General features: G+C 37.8%; 1 protein-coding gene across 1 annotated transcript in view; it reads left to right on the top strand.

Moving 5' to 3' along the window:
- The window catches only part of LOC131033309 (NADH dehydrogenase [ubiquinone] iron-sulfur protein 5-B), a 33,990-nt gene that overhangs the window by 5,666 nt on the left and 977 nt on the right, over positions 1-27,347 (top strand). The gene's annotated exons all lie outside the window — the stretch shown is intronic.

Genomic DNA, 27,347 nt, shown 5'->3' with positions numbered 1-27,347 from the left:
TCTACACATCTTTCTGCTGTGCAACCGGGATGAATATCCACAGTTTTTACTATTGTTGCTCCTTTAGTCCTTTCTCAAAAGGCACAACTTATGTTTTTGTATTCTACTTGTATTTATGGGGTCATGGGGATATTTTTAACTGCTTCCTATAGTAGATGATTCTGTCAAGAATAGATGACAGCTGCTGCTAGTTGGGGAAGAGGGCATATGTAACAGATGAACATTTAATTATATTCCCTTGTGATTGTAACTGCTGGCACCAGAGTTTTGGAAAGAAAATGGTGACTGCTGCTAGCCGCCTTGCGCTCAAAATAAGAATTATTTGACCGGCCCTTCCTTTTTAACTGCTACAATTTGTAATTTTCAACTGCTGAAAGTGAAAGGAAAAACAGCGTTGAAGTTTTGAACTGCCATCAGATGAAATAGAAAAAGATGGGCTACCTTTTGTGGGTTGAAGCTGCCAAGGATTAAGGGGTAAAGTCCAAGTCCATTCTAGAAGATTTATTGAAACAAAATTGAAGAGCAAAACCAGCTACAGAACCTGTGACCCTGAAGGCAAATCCAAAGAAAGAAAAGAAAAATGTTAGAAACATATTTTTGGGGTGTGCGGGATTGCATGAGCCTTGGAATGCTCCTGTGTCAGTTACTTATACCATCATCTGTGGTAATTTTCAATTCCTTACGAAGAATTTCACTTCAGCTTTATTATTGAAGTTTTTTCAAGTTCATATCAAAACAAATTTAATATTCCTCTGCCTTTACTTTGCCTGGGATCCCAGAGATCAAGATTGAGCTTGTTGGAACCTTCTGGATGAGTTTCCATTTTACCACAGGTGCAAAGGCCTTCATTATAATGACCTCTTTACAAGGGAAAGCTTTCTGAATCAGCATATAACCATCTAGAATTGCTTTGTCACTTTCATCCATATTATCTACTTTCTCTTGTTTTGGGTTGGAGGTAGAACTGACCAGTTCTGAAATCCAGGCTATTAATGTAAGGGTAACTTTCTCCACCTGCTTGGGTTTACCTTTGAATATTATCTTATTTCTATCTAACCATATATTCCATGTAATTAGAACAGGGGCTACATATCGATATCTGATCAATACTGAACTAGAAGGAAAGTTTTTGCACACAGAAGACAATGAATTTAAAAATGCCCACTGAATGAACATTTTAGCCAGAAAGTAAAATCCCAAATCTTTCACAAGAAAGCACATTGATGAAGATCAACATCCTCATCAGCTTTTAGATAAACAAAATCCTTAGAGGGGACTAAAATACCATTTTTCCTTAAGAGTATCCTAGGCATGGACCATGTTTTGAGACGTAGCTACATTATAATGCTGACCTTTGGAAGACCTTCAGTCCATATTCTTCCACGGTATCACTACATTTTTCATAACAACTTGATTCTAAGAAGTCCCCATCTTTCTTCTATCCTATATTCCACCAGATTTACCCCTAGGCCACCTAAGAAGATTCTAATTGTCCATGAATCTCTGAAGGATTCTAATGCGGTGGATTGTTTAGAAGTTTGTGCTCTGTCTGTTTCATTTCTATAAAATTTAGGGATTTCTAGGATTTAGGGAACAGGGTTAATTGTTTTTTCCTTTGTTAATTCCTTTTAGAAGCCTTCTTTAATGGTCTAGATTGAAATATGGGGCAAAGAGTAGTAGGAAAAGGTCAAACATTGCCATAGAAATCAGCTTTGAATTCATATTTTATCAATCAACAGAGAGGTTCCTTTGACCTTTTATGCTGTTTTGATGAACTTCTATATGGCTGATCCCTTATGATGTAGTTGTGGTCGGAGGGTCCAATTCAGGACTACCTAACCATGCAGCAAACATAAACTTTTAATACAAATGCATAGCAGAACAACAACATTCAGCAAAAAGACTGGTTTATTTATACCAATTTAAAACAAACTAGCTTCAAGAGCTTGATACATGCTATTTCTCAGTTGTTTAATTACAAAAGAGATCCTATAAGATCTCAAACTTTTGACACTCAATATGTTCCTGAGACTGTTTCCCAAAGTTTGCTAAATGATTGTCTTGATGCTCCCTAGCTGTCCTCAAATCATGCTGGACTTCAGTTTATATAGACAGGTGCAGAATGAGATGTGCTACATGAAAACATATTACACCATCATAACGATGGGATGAGAATTAATGGTTCCAAAATTAAATTATTTTATCTTCAGTTGGCCTTGGAATTGGGCACATTAACTTTGTAGTATCTAGTTTCACTGGTAACATGCAGATTCATCTTCTCCAATGTGTTTTGAGCTAGGAGTTTCCAAGTTCAATTTGCTTTTTTATACAACACCTTGTAGGACCCGAAATGAAATAGACAACCTTGGAAATTGGTGTGAAGTTCAAATACTTGTCACAAAACCCAATCCCTGCTACGTTATATAACTCAGTGTCATGCCCCCACCATGATACATTTTCCACCCTCCTAAAAAAAGAACTAAATTATTAAATTAGCTATGCGTCCATATGAAAATTGCCCAAATGACCTAGCAATTTTGATTTGTCTAAACCGACCCATACAATGAAATGCCTTCCCTTAATCAGCGAACTTATAAACTTAAAGAATCACTGAACATGTGGTTGCCAAGGTGTATGTGATTAATTTGGTAAGGACAGCGATTTATTAAGTCGAGGGGTAACGGGCAGATTGAAAGGAGACACCACTCTAGAAGGGACATTGCCATGAAAAGTTCATAACCCTCCATTACTGATGCAGGGATATATATTGCAGATCAGCACCGAAAGGACATCATCAAGGATATTGATCAGATCAGAAATCATTACATGTAATCTGCACTCATCAAAGGAGACCAGTTTGATGTAGGCTTCAGCATTCAAAATAGAGAAGTCTTGTGTCCTATCCATTTTATGGTTTGCAAAATAATGATAATATTTGATATATAATCTTTCAATATTTTGTTATCGTTATAATTAAAGTAGTCAATTTATATAATTATTTATTTATTCAATTAAGTCTCCTATAATCCATCATGTAAGGATTAGAGAGGAACCTCAATAAGGAGAGCAGATTCATGTTCCCCTTCTTAGTAGCCCACCTCATGTTGGATGGACAAGAGTTCCTGCCACTTGAGGCCAAGGGGTTGAGTCAGCTTTGTTGGATGCTCCATGTCCTTGGGCTTACTTGTGGCAAAATCCCTGGGCACCTTATTGTGGAGCCACGATTGGGAGAGCAGATACGTGTTCCCCTTCTAAGTAGCCCACCTCATGTTGGATGGACAAGAGATCCTGCCACTTGTGGCCAAGGGCTTGAGTTATCGTGGTTGGATGCTATGCGCCCTTGGGCTTAGTTGTGGTGAATGTCCGGGCGCCTTATCACGCTTCTTCTCCAATCCCTATTATGTTTAGCTATAGGAAATGGAACTATGAATGCTTTAGGTTTCTTAAGTTCAAATAGCTATTGCATGATTTATCTATATAGTTTATGATGATTAGTAATATATATGCACTTTTATGTTGTTGGACCCCTAACCCTTACAGAAATAATTGGTCTTATGAATTATATTTCAAATGTTGTCTGGCATGATTGCAGGACCTAAAACAGGATTTATCTTGCCAAAGACATTTTAATTGGTAAAGTTATAATTCTAACTATAATACACTTCTTATTTTAATTAAACTTGTGTGATTTTTAGGGCAAGATTTAGGATCATCCCAAAAGGGGACATTACAATCCAGTTAAGTTTCTTTAAACAAGAAACATAGATGCAATGATGAGAAACACAGCATTTGAGCTAGACATTCTAGTTGCTTAGTTGGCCTCACATTCCAAACTGTAACTCAAAAGTGTTACTGTAGAAAAATGTGACAGGAAAGCCTATGACTATGTCTATTCCTATGCTGGCTAGTTTGAAGCTTGAATGAAAGAAAAGCAAATGCAGGAGGATGCAATGCTGCAAACTTATCACACTTCATTGGAAGACGGTTAGAAAACTTAGAAAATACCTTCAAAACAAACCAACGCTAAAAGAAAATACTTTTTGATGATACAAGATTGCTTTGTACCTTGGATGCTCCCACATCAGACACCTTGGGTAATCCCTAATGTCCCTTAGGGAAAATAACTGGAAATGCCCTAGTTATGGGTCCTAGTAGGGTTGAAAGTACGTACCTTAATTTCTGCTAGTCCAAACCTGTACAACCAGGTTAGAAGATGCTTTGAATTATTTAAGTAATTAACATATAAGTAAGTATATTCAGAATTAACTATAAACTAAAATTAAGGTAGCAGTGTCAAAGACTAAATTATAGATTAGGAATAATGGGAAAATATACTAATGTAGGGTGTCTTATCAACAGTTTCCCATACTCAGTACTACCATGTAGGGTGCCCCATAGCACTTCTCCCTACCCGATGATCTTGTAGGGTGCCCTATAGCAGTTCTCCCTACCCACTTAGTGATCTTGTAGGGTGCCCTATAGCAGTTCTCCCCACCCATTTATCAGGTTGGGTGCCCTTCAGCAGTTCTCCCTACTTCTCAGGGATGGATTTGGTTCAGACTGTCGTTAGTAAATATGTTAGTATCAATGTTTGTGTCTTATTATCATTCTGATTATTTATTAGTTAATTTCCAGAATATTTACTCATATCAATTACCGCTAAATACCAATTGTTTTTTTATCTGTCATGACTTAATTCACTGTAGATTTTACTCTATTACCATTATTTTCCAGTCATATACTGTGTTCCCAGAATGATTCAATACGTATTTAATTTATTGCTGTTATTTATGAATATACCAATATACAGTGATTAATATTGCAGAATGATTCGATTTAAATTAATACTTCTATTTCTAAATACGTCAACAGTATGTTAATATCCAAAAGTGTTATAGTGTTTGCAGCATATAAATTCTCAGAATATTATATAGTATATTATTTCAGACTAAGAGAATGATTTAGAATACTATAGCGTTTGCACAGAATATTATTTCAGATTTAGAAGTGACATGTATATATCGAAAGGAGGACATGCTTTTATGTAAACATTGTTAAACCTTCATTATTCTGTCATACGTATGCATACCTGTACAGACTGTGGGCCAGTGTGTGGATATGGGCGTAACTTTTGAATCACCCTCAACTCTCTTATTAATCCTCCTCCCCACGTTTGCATTGAGAGTCGTGGCTGTTGGGAAAGGTTTGGAGGGCGGTGACTCCTAGAAAAGTCACCACTCCCCTTAGATAATCGGTTAACTTTATTTCCAACAATAATTCATTAATATCCTTATTTAATGAATAATATTTTTTTATTAATGTAAATTAATGATAATATACTAAATACTGATCAATGGATATTGTTTATTAATAAAAATCAGTGAATATTATTATCATTATTAACAACAATTAATATTATTTATTATTAAATTATATTTCAAAGTAGGGTCATTACATAATTGAAATGTGAGCCTTTATCTTTTGTTCAAGGCTTTCAGTCAAGGCAAAATTGTAACTGTAATCCTCAGCTATGGACATCCATGTGTATTCTTAAATTGTTTTATCTTTCCACTTCACAAAGTATTCTTCATAACTTTTGTTTCTATTTCTCCGCACTACACTTTTTCTCAGAATATCCTCTATCTCATCAGTCTTCTCTCTCATCTGACATGCAATCTTCTCCTGCAGTATCTTTAACATTCTCTCCACGATAATCATTCAAGTCTGAAATATGAACATAGGTGAAAGTTCATACCTCTCAGTTACTCAATCCAATATTTATTACTGGAATATTTTTGATTACCTTGCATTGTCCAATCTTTTTTTCTTCAGCTTATCATACGTGCCAACAAGAATTGTTTCTTTTCTCAGAGATTCCATGATCAAGTCTCCACCTTCATTGACCTTATGTCCCCTCTTTTAATAAGCACACTCTTTAGATTTAGTGTTGATTTTATCAAACTGTATTTTCATTTCCTGATGTAGTTTCTTAATGTGCTCTACCTCTTTTAATAAGCACACTCTTTAGATTTAGTGTTGATTTTATCAAACTGTATTTTCACTTCCTGATGTAGTTTCTTCATGTGCTCTACATACTCTTCAGCTATAGCATTCCTTTTATGATTTGTGGTAAGATATCTCAACTTCGAAACATTTCTTAGACTTTGTCTATACACAATTTCAAATAATGTTTTATTTGTACTTTATTTATTGAATTGTTATAAGCAAACTCAGCTTGTTGTAATGCTAAATCCCAACTTCCTATTTTTTCACCTGGCCAAACATCTCAATAAATTCTCCAAATTCCTTTTTACAGCTTCCCTCTGTTCATCAGTTCATAGATGATAAGCTGAACTAAACTTCAAAATAATACTTAATTTATTTCATCAACGCTCACAAAAAATAACCAACAAATTCCACTGCTCTATCTGATACGATGCTAGTAGGAAATCTCTGCTATCTTCCAATTTCTTTGAAAAATAGGTTGGCTATGTGTACTGCATCATTAGATTTTTTTGAAAGCAATAAAATGTGCCATTTTTGAAAATCAAGCAACAACTACAAGAGAGGAATCAACTCATCTTTGAGTTCTTAGCACACCTAACGCCAAATCCATACCAACATCATTGCATGGTCTCTTAGTATAGGCAAGGATTGGTATAGTGCCACATTTTGATTGCTGATTTTTTATATTTGACAAATTTTGTAGTTCTGCACAGATTTCTTGACATCCATATATAATTCAGGTCAATAGTATTATTTCACTTATCAATGCATATATTCAATCAATCCCAAATATCCTACTAGTTAGTAACTGTGTTTTTCCCTGATCAGATTCATTCTTAGATAACTTTTAGGATGGACAATTGATTTGAAGGGAAATTGCAGCAAAATATACCGTTTTCACATAACCCTCATGAGAGAAACGAACACAAAACAAGTATTCGGAAGCACAATGCAAAAAAATGTGTACCTTGGAAAAACTCTCTCAAGGGAAAAACTAGCCTTGTAAAGCACCTACAAAACTCAATGTATTATGTCAAGAAAAAAGATTACAAGCACCTACAAAACTCAATGTATTATGTCAAGAACAAGATTACAATACACTTGTAAGGTCTCCATGCAAGGCTTCTTGTTCTGAAGCATTAAGCAACTCAGTTGCACTCTTCCACATGAACAAGCAAATTAGAACCTTGTAGCCACACATCTCAATCCATTCTTCCTGTAATCACATATCAACTTACAAGAGATGCTTAACCCAACCTCTAACCAACAAGCCAAACTCAACAACTAAAAGACAAGCTTGCACAAAACTACTAAGTGCTATTATATAAACCATGAGCCTCAAAACCACGAGCTCACTCAACCATTAGCCCATAATTAAATATTTTAAAAGTTAATCAGCACAATGGATTCTTGATGCTGCCAAGTTGGAACTGCCTCAGACAATGGTCTTGCATGAAATGCTGCAGAAATATGATACCAGCAGGGTATTTGGACAAAGTTTCAACTCTTAGGGCACCACTTGATGATTCTATGGATTATGGAACACAAGACTTTGATAAACAGTTGTCTACAACCGGGGTAGTGGCAACTCCTTACAATAGGCCCACATGCAATGTGACACTTGCAGATTTTAAGGGGCAATGGTAATTGCTAAAAGTTGGGGATGTTGGTTGAGAAGAAAGTACAATTTAACTATCACAATATCAAGCAAAAAGCTGCTGATTATAAGACATTGGAGTAAGAAGTCTCGAGTCTGAGAAAAGAGAATGTGGACCTATGTTGGTAATTTGGAGGAATTGATTATGTGTTGCATTTATGTTTTGTCATTGACGTCAACACTAGCTGTTTTGGTTGTTTACCGGCTTTCGGTTGGTTCCGGTAGAGTGGTTTGATTATGATATTGATCCGGTATGCTTTGGTTTGTAGAATTGGTTTGATTTGGTCATTTATGGGTTCTTGATGCGTATCACGATCAGTTGGTTCAGGATTTGCTGACTCAGATGCTATCATTTGTTCTAGTAAGTCTTTTGGTCATTGGTAAGGGTTTTATCGGTAGAGCTTTGTTGAAGATCTTTTGATGCACGTGATAAGTGGTGTTGGTGTGGCTTCTAAATGGCTTTGGGGATGTTGGTGGTTATCTTGTTCGTGCTCTTGTTGATCCGTGTCGTTAATAGAATATTAAAATAATGTTAATTTTAGTATTAATGCTCAATAGTGTATATTCTATTTTAGTTAGATCGTCTTCGATCTTCTCAGCAGTTTCTTATTAGAAACTTGCTATTCTTGTAAATATCCTTGTATTATTTATGAGCGTCTTGCTCATTCTGTTAATAAATCAATTCTTTGAAATCCATTGCGTGTCTCGCATTGTTTTATGGTATCAGAGCTATAGGAGAAATTTTTTCGGAAATTTTTTAATTCTAAATTCCAATTAGTGGAAATTTTTGAAATTTTTCTGGTGTTTTAAAAAAAAAAATCCTTCAAGGTTTTTTTCCGTTGCCTAGCTCCTGTTTTTCGCGATCTGCAACCTGTGTTCGGCGTCGTTCGGCGTTGTGTGTCTGCGATTTGTGTTCGCGCGACCTGCAGGGTCATCGCGTTTTTCTTTCGCGTGACCTGCAGGGTCATCTTCGGCGTCGCGACCTCCGTCTGTCATCTCCGGTGTTCTGTTTGCGATATCCACCTGCAGACTTCGGCGTCGCCACCTTTGCAACGCGCGGCCTGCAACCCGCACCCTCTGCAATGCGCGACCTGCAACCCACGCCCTGCAACCCGTGACCTGCACCTTCGGTGACGCCATTTTCTGTGGAAACCATGGCGCCCACGACCTTCTGCAATTTTCGATTAAGGTGTTAACGTTCCAGTTTTTATCGAAAATCAATTTTTCTTGCAGATTCTTGGTGGGTTTTTCGAACACCAATCTGGGTAGTTGTCCATTTTTTCTGGGTGCCTCGATTTTCGTGCCTCGATTTTCGAGCCCGCGGATCCAAATTCTGACAGCAGATTCCTTGTGGGTTTTTCGCACAAATTTGTGGGTCGTCTTTGGATTTTTCTAGGTCAGCCGAATTTTTTTTGGGAAACGTGCAAATGGCTTCTCTCACCAACCTGATGTTAGAAGGCAGTCAACGCTTTAATGGCCACAATTACAACATCTGGAAACAGCGTATGTTGACCATTTTTGAATATAGGCGTCTTGACCAACTTGTTTTGGGAAAAGAGCTCAGTCCTGGTGCACCTGGTGCAGATCAAGATAAGTTTGATGAACGCAATCGGGAGGCAGTTATGCTTCTCAAACTCTCAGTGACTGATGATCAGTTACCGCAGATTCCTTCCGGCAAGACAGCTTCTGACATCTGGAAGCATTTGAAGGAATTGCATGAGACATCCGACAAGAGCCGAGCATTCTTTCTAAAGAATCAGCTATTCTCCATTATGATGGACGAACGTATGTCCTTATAGGAACACCTCACGAGGATTAAGGACATTCGAGATCAGCTCGAAGCTATTGGTCAGACTATGGAGGAAGAAGACATGGTAGTAATCACTCTGAAAAGTCTTCCGAAATCGTATGAACACTTCATTGAGACCCTCAATATTACTTCCACTAATGTTGATCTGAAGTTTTCAGAATTGTGCACCAAACTTCTACAGCAGGATTGCTGGAAACAACAGTTTGGTAGTGGTACTACATCAGCCTCCTCGGAAAATGCCTTCACAGCCCAATCCTTTCACAAGGATAAAGGCAAATTTCAGTCCTCTCAGTCTTCTCAGCAGAAAGGCTCTTCTCAGACACAGGATGGAGCTAAGAAGAAGAATGTACAGTGCAATTACTGTCACAAGTACGGCCATATGAAGAAAGATTGCCGTCAAAGGCTCGCTTCTGAACAAAAGAAGCAGGGAGGATCACACCAGAAGGCGCATGTTGCTGAACATTCTGAGCAGAAAGAGTTTGCCTTTTATGCCTTTATGGCTAAGAGGTCTTCAGATCATGCCAGGTCTTCTGCTTGGTACATCGACTTTGGTGCATCACGTCACTTTTCTCATCGGCGTGACTGGTTTACAAACTTCTCACCTTTCAGTGATTCCGTTGTATTTGGCGGAGGTGAGGAGTATACAGTTGTTGGCAGAGGCACTGTTCAGATACAGTCTAGTGGCAGGACTCTCCTTTTTCTGAATGTGTACTATGTTCCTGGAATGGAACTTAATCTGCTCTCTGTCAGCCAGATTATGAGGAATTCTCCTCAGCTAGATGTGGTGTTCAGTGCTCACAAGTGTTCCATCATTGATCGGGAGACTCGTCTTACTGTTGCTGTTGGTCTAGAGGATCATGGCCTATATAGGCTTCTTGACACTGGTGATTCTCCTGAAGTGGCTCTGGCAGCTCGTGTTTCTCCTCTCAGCACTTTGTGGCATCAGAGATATGGACATCTCAACATTCAGTATCTCTCTCAGCTATCTCGAGAGGGACTTGTTTTAGGGTTACCTGATATTCAGACTCAGCATCTTGGAGTATGTGGCGCCTGTCAAGCTGACAAACAACATCGGACTTCATTCACACATGGAAAGTCTTGGCGCGCATCTAAGGTACTTCAATTACTTCATGCTGATATTTGTGGTCCTATGAATACATCTTCTGTTACTAGTTGCAAATGCTTTTTGCTTATTGTGGATGATTTTAGTAGAAAGATGTGGGTGTACTTTCTTAAACATAAATCAGATGTATTTAGTATCTTTCAGAAGTTTAAGTCCTTTGTTGAAAAAGAGTCTGGACATAGTATCATTACTCTTAGGACAGATAACGGGGGGGAATTTTGTTCTGCTGCATTCTCCAACTTCTGTGATACCCATGGCATCAAATGCCAATTGACTACACCCTACACTCCTCAGCAAAACAGTGTTGTTGAGCGTCGCAATCGTACGATTGTTGAGATGGCTCGCTCTATGTTACAACACAGGAGTGTTCCGAATAAGTATTGGGCTGAAGCAGTGTTTACTGCTGTCTACCTTCTTAACCGTTCCCCTACTCAGGCTGTTAAGGGGAAGACTCCAGAAGAGGTTTGGTCTGGTCGGCAGCCTAAGGTCAGCCACCTGAAGGTTTTTGGCTCTGTTGCCTATGTTTGGATTCCAGATGCTAAGCGCTCCAAGTTGGATTCCAAAAGTCAGAAACTCGTGATGATAGGATACAGTGATCACCATAAGGCCTAAAGACTGATAGATATAGACACTGAATGTCTTATCTTTAGTCGTGATGTTGTATTTGATGAAGACAGAGGATTCTTTCAGTCCCCTTCTTCTGAGCAGAGTTCTGAGGATCAGCCTCACAGTGTTCTTATTCCATTAGGTTTGCCTGATGGGAGGGATGATGCAGAATCTATTTTCGATGATGCACTACTTGAGTTTCCTCTGGAGAACAATCCTCCTCCTGCTCCTGATCCTGAGCCTCTTCTAGCTCCTCCAGATGTTCGCACTTCTACTCTCCGGCTCAAATGGTGGCCAAGACCATTGGTGATCTCAGGGATACTGAGCTCATTGAGGGTAGAACCTCCCGTAATAAGAGCAAATAGCAGCATACAGTCAATTTTGCTCTCATGGCTAACATACATAGTGTTTTTGAGCCTCGGACATACTCAGAGGCTAAAGGTATACCTGAGTGGGAACAGGCTATGGAAGCTGAGTTCCAGAGTCTTCAGAAGAATCACACTTGGGCCCTTTCTGATCTTCCTTCAGGGAAGAAGCCCATTAGCTGCAAATGGGTGTACAAAGTAAAATACGAAGTTGATGGAACCCTGGACAAGTATAAGGCTCGTCTTGTTGCTCGTGGGTTCTCACAGAAAGAAGGTATTGACTACGAGGAGACTTTTGCTCCTATAGCCAAAATGAATACCATACGGCTCGTTCTTGCCTTGGCAGCCTGTTGTGACGTTTTCACACATCGCCCCATTGCAAATGGGGACCCATGTTTTTTGCTCGTTTTCGCTTTGCTTTTTAGGGTTTTGGTTTGAATCCAGTCGGTTTTGGGAGCTTTTTGAATTTCCTTTTCTAGAATGCAAATTTTGAATGCAATGAATTCGCCAGAATGGTCTAATTTTCAATTGGAATGTTGATGCAGAGCTTAAATTTGTCCAAGTGTTGAAGATAAAATGTGAATTTTTGTCCAATTGAATATTTTTGACCAAATTTTGACATTTTTGATTTTTGATCCTAGGCATCTCTAATGATTTGTTTTCGCCTTGTGAAGTGATAAAATGTGTAAAATCATGATATTTTGGCCTGTAGGAGCAAAATCGCTCCTGTCCCTCAGTGAAGGACGGGAGCTCGTTTTCAAATATCTTACTATTCCTGCAGGGTCAAGATGAATTACGAATTGGAAGTGATGGAGAAAGGCGAGATCTTTCCATTGAATATAAATTGAAGATTTTCATGAGCACAGAAATGCCTCCAGGGGAAAAATCGCTCCTGTCCCTCAGTGAAGGACCGGAGCTACAAATCCAATTTTGCTTTGTCCTTGCAAGATTTTAACGTCTTGACGATGTGAGAAGGTCCAAAGAGGTACATTTTATCAAATGAATATAACTTGAAGTGCTGTCGGGGAGATCACATGGATAAGCAAGTCCGGATTGAGTGAGGTCCTGATCCTGAAATTTGGCTAAGTCTGGAATGTCCTGACCCTGAAATTTGACTAAGTCTGGAAACTGAAAAAACCTCCAAAAACTAGATTTTGCAATATAACTCCTGGAGGTCTGAAACCACTCTCAAACATCCTGAAAGTATATATGGAATATAACTTAAAGTATAAGAAAGAAGAAACATAGAAGGAAATGTCACTTATACTTAAATGTTATATTCCATTAAAATTGTCCTGATCGAGAGTGCGAAAAGTCAAATTTCGCTCGTGTCCTTCTCCAAGGGTCCAGAGCGAAATGCGCTCCTGTCCCTCTCCAAGGGACCAAGGCGAATCGCTCGTGTCCCTCACCAAGGGTCCAGAGCGAAAATGCTTAGTTGAACCATTCCTGACCTTGTTTGGACGAATCGAGACATCAAAGGCATGGTGAAGGACGAAATGAGCATGATAGAACATCCAGACTTGATCAAAAACAATGAAATGATGAAGTTTTGCCTAGAGGGTCAAATTCGCTCCTGTCCCTCACTGAAGGACCAGAGCGAAGTTCTTCATAAGGTACGTCCTGAACAAAGACCAAGCAAATTTTATGTTCGAAGGCAAGAAAGGAAGTCAATCGAACCCGTTGAAGACAAATTGAAGATTATCAAACGTCAACAAAGGACCAAAATGCTTAAGTTCGCTCCTGTCCCTCAGGAAGGGACCAGAGCGATTTTTGTTGTAGATGATTTTCTCACCAAATTTCAACCGATCTCAAGGCATGATTGAATGAAAGGAGGCATTGCGAATCCGTTGAATATAATTTTCAAAGGTGATGAAGTGAAATGAGGCCCATAAGAGCAAAATCGCTCCTGTCCCTCTCCAAGGGACCAGAGCGATGAGGTACGTCCCCTTTGTTTTCATAGTTTTGGCGCTAAATAAACAATTCAAATTTCTTTAAATGCTAAGTTCGATAAAATTGAAAATCTAATTTAATTAGCATTTAATATGGCGTTGATCTTTTATTAATTATTTTTGCCTTTATTAAAATCGAAATTTGCAAATTAAAAAACGTAAGGCATTAATAATTAATTAATTAATTAATAAAAATCAAGAGGAGCGCTTAGATAGGGAAGTCGGCCTTGTCATTTTAATTTAAAAATCATTTTAAAAAGTGGTTTTATCTCCAAGTCGGCCTATATGGTAATTGTGGTGTGAGCGCTATAAAGGGAGGGTGGTGAAATCTTCATTTTCACATTATCATTCTTCATTCACATGCGATTTGAGAAGTGCGAAGTTGTATTCAAAGGAGCGAATTTCATTCCAAGCAAGGTGGTGCGAATCTTGAAGTTTCTATTGGTGCGAATTGTCAAAGGCATTGAAGATCACGTCAAGGACAACTCAAAAGGTGGCGAAATTGATATTTTGAAGAAAAGATCACGTTGAAGACTATCTATACGTCAATTTTGCCTAGGCAAATTTTTCTCATTTGCATTCTAGAGTTAGCTCTCTCATGAGGTATGGCGATATTGGATTTTTTGTTTTGATTTTGAGCGTTGATCGTCATTGCCTTAATTTTGAATTTTGAAATTTTGTTTTTCCTTAGCTCAATTGTTTTTAGGAAATGATTAATAAAGGACTTATCATTAAGTTTCCTAAAAAATTGCTCTCTAATTTATGTTATGTATTGCAAAATCATGTTACTAATTTTGAAATGTTGTGTAGGCATCGAATGAAGATCTCTTCAAGAAAAATCAAGCCGGATCAAGGACGGTCTTCGCCAGGACGATCAAGCCAGGACAAGGGCGAACTCTTTCAATCCAGTGTTCCAAGGCGAGGTACATCATCTTCCTGCACATCAAGGACGCAAGGAGTTAGAACAAGGGCTCGTTGAAGAAGCAAAATAGTTCTAGATGAATTAATTAAAGAAAGCTTCTCAACAACATCAAGTTGAATATTTACCAAAGTTACAAGTGTCAGATGAGGTGGCATCCTAGTCATCATTTCTCCAATCAGTGAGGTCCATCTCAGCATGTCCAGATTCAATGTACTTAACTCATGGAAGGTGGCACAAACTCCGATGTACCTACCCCGGCTATCCATTGGTCGATTTTTCTAAAAGGGACATGTGTCCAAGCAATACAATTTTATCATTGGTCAAACATTAAATGTTATGTAATGGTTGTAACAAACCCTAATTAGGGTTTTTCATTGTTGAATCTTGGCCATTGATCTTGAATTGATCTAAGCCATCAAATTGTATTGTGGGCACTATATAAGCCCAAACATTTCATTTGTAAAAAAATAATGTAGAATTAGAGAGAGATAGTATAGAAATAGTTGAAAGTAGTTAGTAGATAGAGAGTAGAATAGGAGGACAAGGCAAGAAATTGTTGCCATTGATTGTAAACAAACTCCATTTTCATTGAAGTAATGGTGAAATATGTCGTTTTCTTGCAATTTGCATGGTTTCTTGTTGAAGTCTTCAATCTTAGATGGTAGATGATTAGATGAATGGAGGAAATGTGATTAATTGATGATGGAATTCGTATATCCATACTACTAGCAGTTTGTTGATTGCAGACTTGCCTTGTGTAGTCAACTGGAATCGTTCAGCTCAAGCTCAATTTCAATTTGTCGCTTCTTCATTGATATGCATCAACTTGGATGGTATCTATGCCTGCGGTGATGATTTGAACATCATAAAGCTTCCTTAGAAGATCGCACTAGCCTTGTGTAGATGTTCCATTGATGTCAAAACAAGACCTAGTTAGAGTTTCATCAAAAATCAAATCATTGCTCCTACATTCTTAGTATTAGGATTAGATCCTCTCTTCGCCCTTATCCTTTTTCCATTTCTTCAAATCTAAGTTAGTCAGAGCCTGTGTCCAGCAAAGCAGATCGGAAGTTCAATGTAAGTCCCCTTGTGATTCCAGCAAATCACATCGTACCACGAAGAGCTTATCCACACGTAGAGACCCTACATTAAGGAACCTTGGAGTCATCCTAACTGATCCTTCATGCGAATCTTCAGCAGTTAGAGGCTTTATTCAAGAGAGGATAAGATGCCCTTAGGTATTTTATTCTGTGTATGATGGTGTACAAAATACACGTCAACACAGCCCAGTTCAGTTGGAAAGTCCATTAGATGGACGTCAAGAGTGCTTTTTTGAATGGTGACTTACAGGAAGAAGTCTACATGATGCAACCCCCAGGATTCAAGGTTGCTGGTCAAGAACAGAAGGTCTGTAGACTAGTCAAAGCACTCTATGGTCTGAAACAAGCTCCTCGGGCTTGGTACATGAAAATTGATAAGTATCTGATAGATCATAACTTTCAGCGGAGTCCATCTGATGCAAACTTGTATATCAAGCATTCTAGTAATGATATTCTGTTTGTGGTTGTCTATGTGGATGACTTAATCATTACTGGCAGTTCAGCACATTTGATCACTGGGATCAAACAGGATTTGTGCCGCACCTTTGATATGACAGATTTGGGACTTCTACATTACTGTTTAGGAGTTGAAGTTTGGCAGACTGAGAACAGTATCTTTCTCTCTCAGTCCAAGTATGCTAGAAGTCTTGTGGACAGGTTCAGAATGTAGGATTGCAAACCTGCCTCTACTCCTATGGAACTCGGGCTCAAACTTTCAGCTCAGTCATCTTCACCAGTTGTGGATGAATCTTTGTTCAGGCAACTAGTGGGCAGCCTCATCTATCTTACTGCCACTAGACCTGAGATCAGTTTTGCAGTGAGCTACATTTCACGCTTCACGACAGCTCTCAAGGCTGATCATTGGATAGCAGCGAAGCGTGTGCTGCGTTATGTGAGTGGCACTCCTGATTATGGACTTCTGTACACTCGGAGTTCTGATCCTATACTCAGTGGTTACGCAGATTCTGACTGGGCAGGTTCGGTTGATGACCGTAAGTCTACAGCAGGGTATGTGTTTAGTTTGGGATCTGGTGCTGTCACATGGACTAGTAAGAAGCAGCAGGCAGTGGCTCTCTCCTCGACAGAAGCAGAGTATCGGGGAGCAGTTAAGGCATCTTGTGAGGCGGTTTGGCTTCGACGAATGCTTGCAGATATGCATGTCTCCCAGGCAGGTCCTACTCCCTTGTTCTGTGATAATCAGGGAGTGCTCAAACTCGCCAAGAATCCAGTCTTCCATGAAAGAACCAAGCATGTGGAAACTCATTGTCACTATATTCGACAGCTGGTTGAAGACGGATCCATCCAGTTGCTGTATGTTCCTACCTCGGAGCAACCAGCAGACATCTTCACCAAGCCCCTTGGTCCTGATAAATTTGTAAAATTCAGGGGGTCTAAAGGTGTAGTTAATAGATTGAGCATTAAGGGAGGGTAATAGAATATTAAAATAATGTTAATTTTAGTATTAATGCTCAATAGTGTATATTCTATTTTAGTTAGATCATCTTCGATCTTCTCAGCAGTTTCTTATTAGAAACTTGCTATTCTTGTAAATATCCTTGTATTATTTATGAGTGTCTTGCTCATTCTGTTAATAAATCAATTCTTTGAAATCCATTGCGTGTCTCGCATTGTTTTAGTCGTTGGATTTGGTTTATGGCGACCTATTTTGGGTTTCGTCTTATCTTGCTAGGTTATGGACCGGTTTATGTAACGTATTGGTGGATGATCCTGATGCGTTACCGGTTGGATTTATTGATTGGATTATGTTTTTTTGGGTCTTAGGCCAACTTGGTTGATCATTGGATTATGTTTTTTTCGGTCTTAGGCCGACTTGGTTGATCATTGGATTGTTGGTTTATGTTATGAATTTATTGTATTATCTTTTAGGTGGCCGACCTAATTGTTTAGGTCCCGGGTTGGTATATATGATGTAAGATCTCTTTGTAGATCATATGTGGGATGGTTATGCGATTATCTATGTGCGAATAATGCTGTAATCATATGCAAAGGTTTTGGCCAATCATAGGTGATCGAATTGGTTTTGAAAGAGAAGTTTAAGATCTCCAGTACTGAGCTTAACCGGAGCCGTACTCAGGTCATAGGAGATGCTATCTTTGCAGTTCACTCCTCTTTCCGGATTGTAGTCTTGATTTCTTTTGTAGTCAGTGAGGCTCCTTTTGTGATGAGCAGTGCATGCCCCTCATTTTGTAATCACATACTTACTGCAGAAGTATCATCTAATTGTGGGTAGGCTTCCCACCATGGTTTTTCCCTTTACCAAGTTTTCCACGTACAAATCTTGGTGTCATGTGTTATGGATGGATGGTAGCTGTTTTGTGATTTATGTTTATGGTTAATTGCTATATCTGTTATTCTGGTATTTGGTTTATGCATTCTAGTATTGAGTTTATGTGTTCTGGTGATAAGTTTTTGAATGCTTAAAGTTCTGTAATCTGTTGACAACTGATTCACCCCCGCCTTCTCAGTTGTCCTCCCGTTATCTGAGCTATCTAACAACCTCAAGGCAGTCCTTGGGAAAAGAGAAGTGATCAAAAGGACTAGATTGATAGCTTCAGTTAAGTCCTGGGCATGCAGCAACATTTGTCTTTTGTTCCTCTTGTAGCTCCCTTTCCCACTTCAACTACTTCTAAAGCCAGGCCTTTGACCCTTGTACCATTTTTTGTTTTTCCAGCAAATGAAGTAACACTGGTGCATTAAATGACATATCAAATAAGTCAAATGACCAAAGAAAGGGTAACAGTGATTGGGCAGAACAAGATGCTGATTGCTGAAAAGGAGTCTCAATCAAGTATAAAGCAAACTTTGAAGCAGTTGCTTGTCACCAGGGTTGAAGAAATTGTTGGTGTGGCTGAAAGATTGTGGGATACAAGGAGGAAGGTAAAGAAGCTCAGGACTCAACAAATGACTACACTGGATGAGATCTCTTCTTTCAAAAACTTTTGGGTACCTAGGTCTACAGTGGTGGCCCACTTGGCAAATAAATTGCAGTAGTTGGAGGCGGAAGAGGGCCAAGGATTGTCCAGGCCAAAGGTCAAGGATAAAACGAAGGGCCTTGAAGTTGTGTGCAGGGCAATGAACAAAGTAGATTTCTATGTTGTCCGCATGGCAAGCATAATCAAAAGTAAAATGGAGACCTTGCTTGATCTGATCACTGGTGCATTGCCTCCACCTTGGAATGAAAACAATGTTAACGTAAGTGTAGCAAAGTGGAAGGCTGATATGAATATCCAGGTTCTTCTAGATGGTTTCAGTAAGGGAATAGTTGAGAAGGATCACTCTTATGTTTAGGATATCAGTATTTCCCTTTGAAGGATTTGGTTCCTTGAAGACTAAGGAAATGTGTACATGAAAAGATTGACTGCTATTGGAGATGGCCAGTGGGAAGGCACAATTAAATACTTAAATAAGATCAAGAATATGGAGCTCCCCTTTGATGCAGAATGGGAGAAGTTGGTAGCAGACTTTGGCTAAGGGTGGACCTGGGTCACATTTGAGTAAAGTTTTGGCAGTCAGATTGTTTACTTTTTCTCTTCTCTCTTCTCTCTTCTTTTTTCATTGTTCTTTATTATTCTACTTTTTTGTTTTTCCTTAGCTAAGAGAGTCACATGCTTTGCACAGGCCATAGCTTTTACAGAAGGATTGAGCTATAATGAGTTGGCTGGTTCTAATTATTGATTGGACAACTAAGTTTAGAACTGAGTAGAAGGATTGTACAAATAGATTTATATCAAAGACCTTCAAGCATTCCATTTTTTCAGTTTACATTGAGGAAGACATAGTTCAGTAGAGAAAAGCAATGACATCATCCTCAAATTATCAACACACAATAGAGAGACCATCAACTGATGAGATCATCAGAGAAACAAAGATGAGGTTGAGACCTTCTCTCTTCATGAGGGATGGACAATATAATTGAAGCAAACAATTAACTCACTACAAATTAAGAGGAGGTGACTAAGTGCCTTTAGTTCCTCACTGCAGGCTCATCCCACATGCATGCCACTGGTGTTGAGTTGCATGATTAGGGGAAGATCAGCAGAGGACACCCCATTACATCCAAGCTTGGAGTAACTTGCTTGATGTCAAGCGCCAAGAAGTGATGCATAGTCGCTGCTTCCTTAGGGCTGGTGGGGGCCCTCTTTGATTTTGTCCAAGAGAAGGCATGTGAATGCAACAAGGGACAATTGCCAATAAATCAGTAGGTGAGCACTACTTCCTTTTGCTATATATAGAGGTTTCTTCCTCTTGTTCTAGATTGTTTTCCTCTGTTTCTAGCTCAGGATCGAAGGTGGTGTATTTTGTAAAGAAGTCATAGTAATCATGAATGTCAAAGATAAAATCAGTTTTGTGTAGTCTGGTTGAGATCACTCTGTCAGGATGAGATTGTCAAGTATAGTGAAGGTTGCAGGGGGCTAGCAATCACTAATGGGGCACAATTTTGTTAGTTAAATCTTAGACTGTGGTAAGGCATTCATTCTGAAATGTATATCTGGCAAAAAAATGCTCAGAGTGCATGGTCGATTATTTCCATATCAGTATACTGCCATCTTTTGGATGGTACTTAGTTTTAAGGTTTTCATCTTAACTTGATGTCTCTTTTATGTGAATTTACATAGGAAATTAGTAAAAAATTCTAGTGAGTCAGATACAACTATTCTTGTATTTCTATCTAGATCTGTTAACTGGGTAATGTAAATCTACAAAAGAATGGTGAGATTCTGAAAATCACTGTGTTCTTCATGCATTTGCTATTAGTTTGCTCAATGGAGTTGGGCACCAGTCTGGATAACATGAAATTAATCAAATCTTAGAAGAATTGTTTGTTTTCTGCGTATTAAGGATTTAGGTTTTCACTCTCATTAATTTCACTAAAATCCAGTTTAAATTAGTTCTTAAATGAATATACATTTTCGTCAGGGAATTCATATTTAGGGAGCTGATTCTTGAACACCTTTAAGGGTCCCTGCTATGAAATAAACGATGCATGATTTCTTTTGTCTGCTGAAATAAGGGTCTGATTTACTCTTCACTGGTAAATTGGTGTTAAGAGTAGTTAGTAACGAAGAATTGTGATCCCTTATGCTAGTAGGTTTCAGTTTACCTGCAGATGAATATTGTGAATTTATCCAGTATTGAACATTAGGGATATGCCTCTGATGGTCTTGTAGAGCCAGAAGTGTAGAAGAGGAAATGTCCTTTTGTTAAGGGCCTAAATATCGCTGATCTCCTGATCATGATCTTTACATTTGTGATTAACTCACATATGTGGGAGTGCATTCTTTTGTAATAATCTATGATGCATTGTGCCCAGCTGTTACTAGGTAGCATATCTTCATATTAGACCAACTTGCATGGCTAACTGTGATTAGGCTATGGGGAACATATAGCCTAATCCCCTCCAAATTCAAATTTTTAACTTCGTCATTCAAGCACTAGATAGTCACTGTCAGGTCCCCTCAAGGTCCATGGATTGAACACAATATCATCTTATTTTTTCACTTGAATTCTGTATTTTCCAAAGTGCCTCATGGTCCACGTAGTCAATTGCACATCATATTGTTATCCAAATGAAGCAACATCTTCAATTATTGCTCAAGGACAGGTCATTAAATCAAGGGGGCCTTGGAATGGGACCCTTAACTAATTCTGAGATGGTTTCAGTTAGGATAACTGTAAGAATGAAGTGATATAATGTTCATGAGTAAGTATGAAGGATATGTGAGCCTGGACCAATTTCATTGTAATGATATTTGTTCTAATGTGGAATTATTTGATTTCTTCTACCAATAGTTGCTCTGTCAATGCCTTCTATCAAACCTTGGTTAGGGCATTGACTTAATATGTTTTTCGTCCTCTAGTCTTTGGTAGTCATTGGTCAATTGCCTATGCCATCCTCTCTTTTAAAGTTTTTACCCATTTTAAAATTACATGACACGGTTCTCATATTGTGTGTCAACTCTTTTAGGATAACAATAAAAGTTTGTGCAGTCTAGGATGTGCTATGACTATTACTAAAGTGATATTTGCTATATCTATAACCAGCCTTTGAATGATAAATTAATTACCATCATACTATCTCAGTTGGAAATTTAGCATAGGTTTTTCAGTATACAAGGGATAAAAAAGTAGGAGATTACATTTCATTAGAGAATTTCATTGCATTTAGCAAAGATTCTTCATTGTACAAGGGATAAAAAGGCAGGAGATTAAATTTCATTGTATTTAGCAAAGATTCTTCATTGTGCATTCTTGTAATGACTTTATGTCATGAAAATATCTGCAAGATTGGATTTAAAAATTGGCTTTTATTTTAACCGAGTATCTGCATGACAATGGAATGTTAAAGTCATGGTATCCTCCTGAAAACCCAGAAAAAATGGTAATGAATGAAGTATTTTGAAAGAAAAAAACCTAATTCTTTTAATTTTTTTGGCTAGTGAGAGATCTGCATGATAATGCAGACTTTGAACTTTTTGCAGTGCATTGTGAAATCTTTCAATCCCAGATTGAATAAACTAGAAATTGCACCTTGGTGTGCAATGGGTACACCGATCAGGTGTGGAAGGTCAATTAAGGAATTTTTTGGTCCATTTTTTGTATATATTTTGTGGAGTACATGAGGTCATTTGGTAAGGTATTTAGCAAATGATGTTGTTTGTACAACAAACGTCTCCATGAGGAAGTGATATCTTTAAATCAACTATACATCCACTTTAAGATATCAAAACACGAATTAGACAAAACCTTTAAATCAGGAAGATAATCGAGCTCCATTATTGATAAGCTCATGTTATGTTTACAATAGCGAGAGGGAAGGAGAGGGAGTTATAGGGATAGAAAGAGGGAGAGATAAAGGGGTAACGAGATAGACATAGAGAGGAAGATAGAGATGGAGATGTAGGTGGAGAAGAAGAGGGTTGTGGAGAGAAGGGATAGATAAAGAGATGAAGGAGAAAGAGATAGATAGAGATGGAAGAGATAAATATATATAGAGAGAGGTGGGAAAATAAAAATGGAAAGATAGAGATAGAATGCAAAGAGATATAAATAGGGAGAACTAGAGATGGAGAGAGACAAAGAGGAATAGGAAGAGATAGACAGAGGAAGAGAGAAAGAGGGAGATATCGATATATTGGAAGAGAGAGAGAGAGAGAGAGAGAGAGAGAGAGAGAGAGGGTAGGGATGGAGTGAGAGTGGGAAAGATAAGGGGAGATAGAGGGAGGGGGGCAAAGAGGGAGGGGGGAAAGAGGGAGAGATGGGTAGAGGAGGGAGAGAGATAGGATGAGAGGGAGACAAAGAGACAAAAGAAATGGGGGAGAGATGGAGAGATGGCTCAATAATAGATTGTTTAATAATTTGCAGATTGAACATAGCATAGATATCGATATATTGGAAGAGAGAGAGAGAGAGAGAGAGAGAGAGAGAGAGAGAGAGAGAGAGAGAGAGAGAGAGAGAGAGATGGGTAGACGAGGGAGAGAGATAGGTTGAGAGGGAGACAAAGAGACAAAAGAAATGGGGGAGAGATGGAGAGATGGCTCAATAATAGATTGTTTAATAATTTGCAGATTGAACATAGCATGGATATCGATATATTGGAAGAGAGAGAGAGAGAGAGAGAGAGAGAGAGGGGGCGAAAGAGGGAGAGATGGGTAGAGGAGGGAGAGAGATAGGTTGAGAGGGAGACAGAGAGACAAAAGAAATGGGGGAGAGATGGAGAGATGGCTCAATAATATATTGTTTAATAATTTGCAGATTGAACATAGCATAATTTAACGTATGAAGAAGTATCTAAGCTTGTTTCATTATATATAAGTATACATCATAACACAATCATTGTAAAAATTGTATAGTTGAATTTCTTTCCTAATCACTATTTGCCATTATTATAAATTTCAAAAAAATAACAAAAGAAATATATCATATAAAATAATTTTTTTAAATATATTTATGAAATACTACACATTTAATAAATTACTCAAACTTCTAATAAAATTCGAGTCTCAAAATATCTTCCCATTACAAATTGAAAATCTTACCAATAATCTTTACAATATTAAATTTTCAATTAAAAAATATTTCATTGAACTTAAATATACTTTAATTATAACTTTATAAGCATTCCTACATTTCAAAAAGCAAAAAATTCTTTTAATGAATTTACGTTCAAGACTTAAAATCCTGATATCTTACCATTACCGGTTATAACATTAACAAAGGATTTTCTTTTACATACTTGATAATTTCATGTATATTTATCCTTCACGTGGAACTTTCTCCTAATCTCTTAGTTTCCCTATATTCCTCTTCTTTGTTATAGGTATCAAATCGCCTTACATAGATAAAAAGGAAATACACATATTTTAAATGTTGCAGATTTTTTTTGGGCTTATGAATTAGTGTAGCAGGGAATAAAATGATTGGAAAGTGCCACGCAGATGTAGAAATTGTCCTCCCAGCTGTTGGCACAGGGGTCTATGAAGCTAATCGCCCCTTCACAAGACTGAAAATGATATACAAAATGCCTAGGAATCTTATGGTAGGGTCTGAAACAGTAACTAACATTGGAATCGTATGATAGGGTTTGAAACATTTAAGTAACATTTTTTAATCATCTCATAAAACATCCTCTATAAAAATAGGCCTAGGGACGCTTCCTAAGGAACACAACTTTTTTCATATCGTGGGATGCTTCCTAATGCACTATTATCAGTGTAATAATAAAAATTGGAGTGAACTCATGTTTCACGTGTGTTAAGGTTTTATCAATCTAAGATAAACAGACGACACGAGCTCATTGCAAAATGCACGGACACATCTGAACTTTTAGACATGAGTCAAGCAAATATCTTATTGTTTTGAGAGGTCTATAGGGGTTAGGGTTTGGATGATTGTCAATGGCGTCCTAACCATAAAATAATAGACAGAAGCAGTAGATAAAACTTTACAAGGACAAGCCTTTGTGAGAAGGGCATGTTGTTGCAGCACTGAGCCAGGGCTATGGTTTGGTGGAGTGTGTAAGCCATATAGTGGCTGAGAGGGTTATGGGGATGAGAAATTATAAGTCTTTTTGTTCACCAAATGATCTGCATTAGAAGAAATCTTGATAGTCTTTCATTGTTTTTTAGCTTTCTCAAATTTACAATGCATTAGCTGTTGACAAATGTGGCAAATTTAAATCCACTAGTCTTATGCAATTCATGTAGCTTTTTCTAATTCTAAATTATAGATGATTTAAATCTGTATGGCTCCCTGTGAACAATTTTAATGGCTGCAGTGGGACTCAATCCTTTGATCCTTGCTCAGGACTGTATTTTTATGTCATAATTTTTGCCATATTTGGAGGCTATAATGAGCTAATAAAGAAGCAGAAATAAGTCAACATATTCAAAGGGAGACAATGATCATGTAGCAACTCAAATTTGGGTATTTTAATTTTTTAGTCATATAGAGATAATTGATCATCTTAGTTTAAAATGTTGTTTATGTGTTTTTTGTAGTTATATTTATTTTTTCTGAATGAGAGGAATATCAATCAGGTAAAAACTTAAATACATTCTAGAGCTATAGATATGTATAAATAAGGAATTGTTTTGCTATCTGTATCAGTATACACAGAAGGAAAAATGGGCAGAGTTTGTTAAAAAATACCATGGATTTTTCAAACACCTATTGTTGCTGCACCCTGAAGTTCTCTTCCAATAGTTTGTTGTAAGTAAATTCTGAAACCCATAAATGAAAACACCAAACCCTCATTTTGCACCCTCGTAACCCTTGTTATACATATTACAAATAGATCAAGTATGTATGATAAGCTTAGTTGAACTGTCTTTGCTTGCGAATAAAATTTACAGTAAATGCATTTGCCAGTTGTACAAAACAAAATCAAATATGGAAAGCAAATCAAATATCTCCAACAAATAAAATCTTATCTCAGAATCAAATATTTGGTGTGTGGGCTTGTTTACAGGGGTTAAAAATTGTTTAGCAAGAAGATGAGAATTGTTTCCTGGCGTGAACAGTAATTCTGCGTGCGTCAACATTCTGCGTGCTTCAACATTTCGGTGAAGGCTTGACTGTATATTGGCAGGAAGAAAACCATGAACTGGCAGAAGAAAACCATATACTGGCCCATTCCAACATGGAGGAAGTGTTTGCTGTTATCGAGGGAGGGATTGGTAGATGGAAAAGGGGGTACTATGGAGATGCCAAAATACGTTTGCAAAAAATCGGAAAAGGGAAATACACTGAGCAGATCAACGGACAGTTTTGCTTCAATCGTCTTGATATGATGAGGTGCTGTATCAGCCATAGATTTTCTCTATCAGATCGTCCATCTCATACAAGAGACGCCTTCGGCGTAATAAAGCTATCTTGGATTTTGAAAACATCAAATTGTTTATAAGACATCTCAATGCATCTAAAACTCCCAGATGAAAGAAGATCCATGATTCTGAGATTTCAATAGGTATTTTATAATGTGCCCTTTTGGGATTACCCTAGATTTTGCCCTAGAAACACCAAATGAGGAATTAATTATATAAAGGAAGTGCAACTTGCCACTTTAAGTCTTGATTTAGACCCTACAGCCAGGTTAATTATCATTATGACAGAAGAGGAAACATATAATCAACAATATTGTAAAGAGAATCCTAATCATCATTGTAACTTACATAATGTTCATGTGGGATTCAATAATACTTTCCCTAACAACCTATCCTCATTATGGTAGGAAATCATATAAGGTGCCTTGAGCTTATCCCTTTCCATCAAGCCAAAGAGTATGGAATGGCAACCGCCATTTGGCCTCCTGGCCCCACCTGGTGTTGGCGTACTTGTATGAAACTTATGTGTTACTTGCACCCCTTGTTATGTATTCCATTCTACCCTCCATAATGAGATGGTTCGTTGGTCGAGTATTAAAGAGTCATATATATATAATCTTATTATGCATAAATATCTTAATGGCAAGAATAGCAACATATAAATATATATTAGCAACAGTATGATAATTGCTTATTATTCCTACATGCTATCAAGTGGAAGACAAGATAACAAGTCAGCAAGATCAGAGTTCTATGCATTATGCGTCATACTAAATACTTGAACAGTATATAAGTCTGCTAAGTTTTAATTATGAAACTGGAAGTCTCTTCCTTGATCGATTGTCTTCTTTCTCCTCTTTTTGGATGGCCTCCTGTTTGAATGCTTCTTGCCTCTTATATACCCCTCTAATAGAAACGAAGGGTTGTGTCTTCTACTTGGTGGCAACCCTTCCAAAAGGACGTCTTGCCTTGCTGCCTCTTCATGACTGAACCGCTGCTGCCTCTTTAATTTATCATCATCAATGCCTTGGTCTTTGTCTAATATACAATTCGTTTCATCATCATAATCTTTGTCTTTGCTAATTGCAATTGCTGACCATAATATAATTAATATTGTGTTTGAACACTGTCCATAATTAATTCCGATCTTATTATTATTAAATGCTACTGTATCGTCGCCTGCAGTAATAAAATGGCTGCCCTATGCATGGATGCTGAATTAGATCAATAGGATGGTGCAAGTGTGGGGTAGCATGGCTTGTTGTGACATTTTTACAGAATGATTATTTATGTCTATGCATTTTCAAACCCTATAACCCTGGATGAAGGTGGGGTGACAAGACCCTCAAACTAAACAAATTCAAATTTAGATTCTAGAAAAATAGAGGAAAAATTCTTAACTTTTCCCAGATAGATTACACAAGGCGTATACACTAAAAATCGGTTTGGAAAATTGAATTAATTAA

Source organism: Cryptomeria japonica, chromosome 10 (assembly GCF_030272615.1).
Source record: "Cryptomeria japonica chromosome 10, Sugi_1.0, whole genome shotgun sequence".
NCBI classification, from domain to species: domain Eukaryota; kingdom Viridiplantae; phylum Streptophyta; class Pinopsida; order Cupressales; family Cupressaceae; genus Cryptomeria; species Cryptomeria japonica.
This window is presented reverse-complemented; position numbering and strand designations above follow the sequence as displayed.